Raw genomic sequence first — 6,644 nt, 5'->3', positions numbered from 1 at the left:
TTGGGTTGTTTCTATCTTTTGGCTATTATGAATAATGCTGCCATCGTGTACAAGGTTTTGTGTAGACATATAATTTCAATTCTCTTGGGTAAATACCTAGAAGTAGAATGGTAGTTTTATTTTCAGTTTCATAGGGGGACTCCCAGTGTGTTTCCCACAGCGACTGCACCATTTCACATTTCCACCAGCAATGTTTGAGCATTCCAAATTCTCCACATCCTCACCAACATTTGTTATTGTCTGTCTTGTTAATATGCTGGGCATTTTGACTGGGAAAAATTTTATCTTCCAAATCAGTAGTGCCTGCTCATCTTTGTGTTACCTCTCATTCTGAGCAGTTTTCTTTTTAATTAACAGATTTTTAAGAACAGTTTTACGTTTACAGATTGAGCAGATGGTTCAGAAAGTTTGTCTTTTTATTGGGCAAACAAGAGCTCAACCAAGGTCCTTAGTCCCTTTAAATATTATTTCCTTGTACTCACTGATTTTGAAAGATGTCTTCCCAATCTACCTTCAAAAGACAGTGGTGGGGGTGATATCATTAACATGGTGATGTAAATAGCTACTGAGATTCAATTTAAAAAAAAGACAATTCTGAATTGTCTGAAACTCTGGAGGAGGATATAGATTGGAGAAGGACCCTGCAGATGCCAAACTGACAAAAGAGAAGAAATATCAGGTAGGAATCTTACATTCCAGACCTCCCCCTCACTTGGTCTCTGTGTGGGAAAGGCACAAAATCAGCATATGGGAACCCTCCCACCAGGGACACAGATTTTAAAATCTCTCACAGCAGCGAGACATACCCCCACTGTCTGAAGACCCAGGGGACAGGGGAGGACATTTCAAGGGCCAGGTCAGTGAGGGACCAAGAGACTGAGAAAATGTGGACAGAGACTGCATTTCTAGCCCTGGGTCTGAAAATCCTTCCCCCACCCTTGAGGGCAGCAGCAGCCAGCAGCCATTTCCCTGCCTTGGGGACATCTGGAGTACTGGGTCAGATGAGGGAGTACTTTGCCATGGGTGGAGTCCCACATCAAGCCAGATTTTGGCTGGCAAAGTGAGAGCATAGGAATCCCACAGTTTCAGCTCACCTGTGTACATGGAGCCTCTACTCCAAGGCAAAGCAGCCTGAGGATGATTAAGTTACTGAACAGCACCATCTGCTAGACAATCCGGAAAGCGCAAGGGAATGGAAACCCTCTTAAGAAGATGCTTCAGACCCTTTATTAGGACCACAGTGACTGATCTACATGCCATGCACAGAAACCCAGCCCAGTTTTGGCTGAGAAATACAGACAACCCAACTGCCAAAGCAGGGCTTTAAAATAAACCCAGGTCTTGCCAACTGGTGGAAAACAGAGCACCATTGGAAGCCAGCATATCTCTATTACCACACACAGTGAACTTGCTGGGGTGCCCAGTGCTTACCTCCCATCTCTGTAGCAGGCCATGGTGGATGCCTGATTTGGGGGGAATACTGGGGGACAGATCCAATCTGACAACTGGCCAGTGAGAGAAACAACGAAATAAAGAGATCAAAGAAAACCAAAGGCAAAAGAGAGAAAACAATCTCCAGAATAAACTAATCAAGAAAATCAGATGCCCAGACAGCAAAAAATCATGAGCCACACCAGGAAACATGAAGATATGGCCCAGTCAAAGGAACAAACTAACACCTCAACTGAGATTCAAGAGTGGAAACAACTAATTAAAGGTGTTCAAACAAATCTAAATCAAATCAATGAGTTGAAAGAAAATGTGACAAGAGAGATGAAGGATATAAAGGAGACACTGGGTGACCATAAGGAATTCATAAGCTTCAAAAAACAAATATCAGAACTTATGGGAATGAAAAGCACAATAGAAGAGATGAAAAACACAATGGAGACAGACAACAGCAGACTTGGAGAGGCAGAAGAAAGGATTACCGAACTAGAAGACAGGACATCTGAAATCCTACACACAAAAGAACAGATAGGGAAAAGTACGGAAAAAATATGAGCAGGGACTCAGGGACTTGAACGACAACATAAAGCACATGAATATACATGTTAGAGGTGTCCCAGAAGGAGAAGAGAAGGGAAAAAGGTTAGAAAGTATAATAGAGGAAATAATCAATGAAAGTTTCCCAACTCTTATGAAAGATATCAAATTACAGGTCCAAGAAGCACAGCATATTCCAAACAGAACTGATCCAAATAGATCTACTCCAAGACATTTGCTAATCAGATTTTCAAATGTCAAAGACAAAGAGAGAATTCTGAAAGCAGCAAGAGAAAAGCAATCCATCACATACAAGGGAAGCTTGGTAAGACAAGTGTGGATCTCTCAGCAGAAACCATGGAGGTTAGAAGGCAGTGGTTTGATATATTCAAGATACTGAAAGAGAAAAACTGCCAATCAAGAATCCTATATCCAGCAAAACCCATCCCTCAAAAATGAAGAGGAGAGGCAGCAAGATGGTGGCATAGAGAGGAGTGGAAGTTAGTCCCCTGGAACAACTAATAAACAACCAGGAATGACTAGCAAATAATCTGGAATTACTGCTGGGGGACAACCATGACTGTCCACACATCGCACACCAACCTGGATTGGGAGGAATGCCTGAGATCGCAGCATAAAATGTGTAGGTAAAAGCTGCAGAAATGCGCTGGGATCCCCCTGCCCCCAGGGCAGGCCGAACAGTGAAACTTTGCTGCAGTAGAAAGCAGCACTCTCTGAACAAGCAAATATACCTCAGTCCAGCTCCAACTGGGGTCTTAATTAACAAATGTGGACTACTCAATACAAGCTATAAATCCCCAGCAGACAGAGGCTTTTAGTGATGACTGACCTTAAAGAACCAGAAGATTCATCTCTCCCGGGAGAGGGAACCCAGAAGACCAGGTGTATCTCTGGCCAACGAGTGAAATTGGGGTTCCATGGACTGGCTCTGAAAGGGGGCTTTCTGTCCCTTTTTCTCCCTCTCAACCTGAGCAGCTCAGTGGAGAGAGCCTTAGCCATTTTCAGTTCGCAATACTCTGACCCAGACAAGGGTGGAGATAGCAGAGTCAGAGAGACAAATAACCTATTTAAATGCAGATGATAACTCCCTAGGGGATGTATCTTTCCTAAGAGGAAGGAGGTGGTGCCCAGCTCTACTACGAGCCTTCCAATCAGAACCAGACCCCAGAGCCAGGGGGAAAACAGCCAAAACAAAAACTAAGGGGCCACACCTCCTTACACCAGTCAGGAGTGACAGGCTGACAGGCACCACCTGCTGGGCAGGTTAGGAAAAGCATAAGAGGCCTCACAGGGTGTGTCAGTCTTCTAAGCCACACCCTCAGGGAAACCTGATACTGAATAGTGCCCCCTTCTGAGACCTAAGCCCATTCTTGTCTGGGAAAACCTGATCAGGGTAACCAAAGAAACCAGATGCCAAGACAACAGAAAACTACAACCGACACTAAGAAAAATGAAGATACGGCCCAAAGGAACAAACTTACACTTCAACTGAGATAAAGGAATTGAAACAACTAATGCTAAATCAATTTGTGCTGGTTTGGATGTATTATGTCCCCCAAAATGCCATTATCTTTGATGAAGTCTTGTGTGGGCAAGAAATGTATTGGTGTTGATTGGGTTGGAGACTTTTGATTGGATGTTTCTGTGGAGATGTGATCACTCAACTGTGGGCGAGATCTTTCATTGCATAATTTCCATGGAGGTATGGCCCCACCCATACCTTGATTAGTTTACTGGAGCACTATATAAGCTCAGATAGAAGGAGCAAGCTTGCAACAGCCAAGAGGGACAATTTGAAGAATGCACAGGAGCTGAGAGAGGAACTGCAGTTTACAGAGTCATTTTGGAGATGGCCTTTGGAAGCAGACTTTTGCTCCAGAGAAGCTAAAGAGGACAAATGCCCCAAGAGCAACTGAGAGTGACATTTTGGAGAGAAGCTGAAGCCTAGAGAGGAACGTCCTGGGAGAAATCCATTTTGAAACCAGAACTTGGAGCAGATGCCAGCCATATGCCTTCCCAGCTAACAGAGGTTTTCTGGATGCCATTGGCTATCCTCCAGCGAAGGTACCCGATTGTTAACACATTACCTTGGACACTTTATGGCCTTAAGACTGTAACTGTGTAACCAAATAAACCCCCTTTATAAAAGCCAATCCATTTCTGGTATTTTGCAATAAGGCAGCATTAGCAAACCAGAACAGATTTGGGTACCAGAGAAGTGGGGTACTGGTGCTGCTGAGTTTGCAAATACCAAACATGTTGGAGTAGCTTTTTAAATGGATAAGGGGAAGTTTCTGGAAGAATTGTGAGGAGCTTGATAGAAAAGGCCTAGACTGCTTTGAAGAGACTGTTGGTAGAAATACAGACTCTAAAGATACTTCCGATAAGGCCTTGAGAAGAAATGATGAATGTGTTGTTGCAAAGTGGAAGGAAGGTGATCCTTGTTTTAAAGTGGCAGCGAATTTGGCAAAATTGAGTCCTGGTGTTGGATGGAAGGCAGAATTTGAAAGCAACAACCTGGAATATTTAACTGATGAGATCTCAAAGCAAAATATAGAAGTAGCCTGGCTTCTACTTGCAGCTTATAGTAAAATGCGAGTGGAAAGAGATAAACTTAGAACTGAACTCTTGGGTTCAAAGAAACCAGAAACTGATGCTTTGGAAAATTCCGGGCTTCCAGGGGGTGGAACCTCAGAAGCTATAGCCCAATGTGAGGATTTAACCAAACATGGAACCCAGCCACCATTTCAGTACAAGACAGGATTGGAGATGGAATTATCCAGAAAGGATTTGTCCTATTGTCTGATGGCTTTGACCCCGGTGTGCTTCATGCAAAGCCAACAGAATTTTTGTGAAATCTTTATAGACAGAGCTGCTGCCGGTATGGACTGGAGGGGACAGACAAGGAAAAAAATGAAAGAAAAATTTCTTCAAAGACAGAGCCATGGAAGTTGAGGTCTGGAGTCAAGAGGTCTCGGGCTGGGAGAGCGGAGTGGCCCACCGCATGGAAAGGGTGAGTTTGCCCCAGAGGTTGAAGGTGGGCCTTCTGCCTCAATGCGCCGGAAGAGTTTTGCCACCCCAGGCCCCAGAGAGAGTGGAGCACATTCCCAGGGAGTTGGGGAGAGCCTGGCCACCACTCCACTGTTCAGAGATGGTAGAGCCTTTGCCCCGGAGAGGCAGAGTCTGGGTGGCAACCCAATGTTTGAGGAGGATGGGGCCAAAAAGGTGGTCACCCCAACATGTGGATACGTTGGAGTACTCACCCAAGTGTTTGGAGAGAAAAGGGCTGCCATGAAAGCCTTTGGAAAGGGTTGGACTCCCACTCTCTCAAGCCCCAAGGATAAATGACTCTCAGACTTTGAAATCTAATGGAGTTTGCCCTGTGGGTTTTAGGAACTGTTTTGGTCCCTTAAACACTGTTTTTCTTTCAGTTTCTCCTTACGGCAATGGGAATGTTATCCTATGACTGTCCCTCCTTTGTATATTGGAAGCAGATAACTTGTTCTAAGTTTCAAGGTCCACAGCCAGAGGGGAATTTTGCTTTTGAACAAACCATACCTGTAACTGATTTAATAGGATCTTGTACTTAACTATTGTTACTGAAATAATTTAAGTTTTTGTGATATTGTGATGGGATGAATGTATTTTGTATATGGAAAGATCATGACATTTTGGGGTCCAGGGGGTGGACACAATTCAACAAGTTAGGGAAGATATGTCAAAAGAGATGAAGAATATAATGAAAACACTGGGCAAACATAAGGTAGAAATCAAGTTTGAAAAAACAACTGGCAGAATCTATGGAAATGAAAGGCACAACACAAGAGATGAAAGACACAATGGAGACATGCAACAGCAGATCTCAAGAGGCAGAAGAAAACACTCAGGAACTGGAGAACAAGACACCTGAAATCCTATACACAAAAGAACAGATAGGGAAAAGAATGGAAAAATATGAGCAACGTCTCAGGGAATTGAATGACAACATGAAATGCATGAATGTACATGTCATGGGTATCCCAGAAGGAGAAGAGAAGGGAAAGGGGGCAGAAGCAATAATAGAGGAAATAATCAATGAAAATTTCCCATCTCTTATGAAAGACATAAAATGACAGATCCGAGAAGTGCAGTGTACCCCAAACAGAATAGATCTGAATAGGCCTACGCCAAGACACTTAATAATCAGATTATCAAACATCAAAGACAAAGAGAGAATCCTGAAAGCAGCAAGAGAAAAGTAATCCATCACATACAAAGGAAGCTTGATAAGACTATGTGCAGATTTCTTAGTAGAAACCATGGAGGCAAGAAGGAAGTGGTGTGAGATATTTAAGATACTGAAAGAGAAAAACCACCAACCAAGAATCCTATATCCGGCAAAACTGTCCTTCAAATATGAGGGACAGTTTAAAATATTCTCTGGCAAACAGATAATGACAGAATTTGTGAACAAGATACCTGCTCTACAGGAAATACTAAAGGTAGCACTACAGACAGATAGGAAAAGACAGGAGTGAGAGGTTTCAAACACAATTTTGGGAGATAGTAGCACAGAAATATAAGTACACTGAACAAAGATGACTGTGAGTATGGTTGAAAGAGGAAGGTTAGGAGCATGTGGCACACCAGAAGGAAAG

The sequence above is a fragment of the Choloepus didactylus genome, chromosome X, assembly GCF_015220235.1.
Source record: "Choloepus didactylus isolate mChoDid1 chromosome X, mChoDid1.pri, whole genome shotgun sequence".
In the NCBI taxonomy this organism is placed as follows: domain Eukaryota; kingdom Metazoa; phylum Chordata; class Mammalia; order Pilosa; family Megalonychidae; genus Choloepus; species Choloepus didactylus.
This window is presented reverse-complemented; position numbering follows the sequence as displayed.